The sequence below is a fragment of the Meleagris gallopavo genome, chromosome Z (genome assembly GCF_000146605.3).
Source record: "Meleagris gallopavo isolate NT-WF06-2002-E0010 breed Aviagen turkey brand Nicholas breeding stock chromosome Z, Turkey_5.1, whole genome shotgun sequence".
Lineage (NCBI taxonomy): Eukaryota > Metazoa > Chordata > Aves > Galliformes > Phasianidae > Meleagris > Meleagris gallopavo.
In genome coordinates this window covers 45,222,996-45,224,137 of record NC_015041.2, presented here as the reverse complement: position 1 = coordinate 45,224,137, position 1,142 = coordinate 45,222,996, and positions in this window count along the sequence as shown.

Sequence of the window (1,142 nt, the reverse complement as noted above, 5' to 3'; positions counted from 1 at the left end):
AGGAGCTGCAGCTGCCATGAAGGCTCCCCTCAGCTCCTCTGCTCTGCACTCAAAAAACCGAGGCACCACAGCCACTACTCATATATTTTGCCTCTAGACTCTTCGCCATCTTAGTAGCCCTTCTTTAGATGCTCTGTAAATCTCTAGTAATTTCATGTCTTCCTTACAGTGTGACATTCAAAACTGCAGTACTCGAGGTAGTTGCCTCTTAGTAAGGAAGAATGTTGTCATTATTAGTAGTAAAATATATTTATATGATGAACTATTGAAACCACCCACCACTCAAGGACAAAACAAAACAAAACAACAATACAGAAAATGACTGGCTTTTCTCATTGAAAGGAAAATATTTTTAAAAATTATTGCACCTGTTGTTTTCAGTATTAGAGTCTAGCACATCTCAAGAATTCATCCACAGAATACAATAGGGCCTTAAATTATACATAGCACTATGTAAACAGTAATCAAATGGAAAGTGGCACGTCAGTAACCAACCTGCATTAATCATAAAGAACCTTCTACAAATGATTCAGTTCACTGCACAAATGGAGTGTATTAAACTTTCTCGTTTTATCTTGCTTGGAGCAATTATAAAGAATGTACAGTCTGAAAACTAATTAAGGTGAAACTCTAAACAACTTCAAAGGCTAATGAATTTTAAGTAGCATTCACAGATAAGTGGTGGGGAAGTTTTTTGAATTTTTTATTCAATATAAATGCCCACTGAAGAGTGCTGAAATGATATCTGCTTGGGCACAAACCAAAAATAGGATCTATTCCCTGTGATACTGAAGCACCCATGAATTGTAGCAGTTCAGCTATATTGCATTTTTTTTTAATCTGCTCTACAACTAATATTAATAGGGATGATGCTGGCAAGCACCTCTGGATCTTTTTGTGCTGTTGGTACTGAAGCCACCAGCCACCTATATTCCCTACGGCAACCTGGACTATTAGATCCAGTGTTCTTGAACTTTTGATCAAGCATACCAGGAATGCAAGCTGGTTCTCTTGGACAAATTCCTTGGATAAATCAGAACCTCAGAACCTCAGTCATGTTGGTGACAAAATATTGTCAGAGTAAGGTGCTTTCCAACCTCTAAGTACACTCAATTTAGCATAATAGCTCTTCTAAGGACTTA